Source organism: Salvelinus fontinalis, chromosome 28 (assembly GCF_029448725.1).
Source record: "Salvelinus fontinalis isolate EN_2023a chromosome 28, ASM2944872v1, whole genome shotgun sequence".
NCBI classification, from domain to species: Eukaryota; Metazoa; Chordata; class Actinopteri; order Salmoniformes; family Salmonidae; genus Salvelinus; species Salvelinus fontinalis.
Window position 1 is genome coordinate 7,680,780 of NC_074692.1, and position 256 is coordinate 7,681,035.

The following is a 256-nucleotide window of genomic DNA, read 5'->3' on the forward strand; positions in this document are numbered from 1 at the left end:
TCAGGTTGTTTTACGCACTCTGCGGGTGTACGTGCTCGCTCCCTCCACCTCGGAACGCGCTGTTGATAAGTCAGTGGTTGGTTGGCCTCATTGGCATTTGATATAGATGGCTCTTGTTGGTATTATGCCACCTGCAAGCTACTTATGACAGCTCAAGGAATCAACTTCTGTTCATCCTTATCTACCAAAATGACTAAAGAAAGGGAAGGTATTACAGACATGTAGACATAGAGCAAAAAAAAACAGAATGTGATTA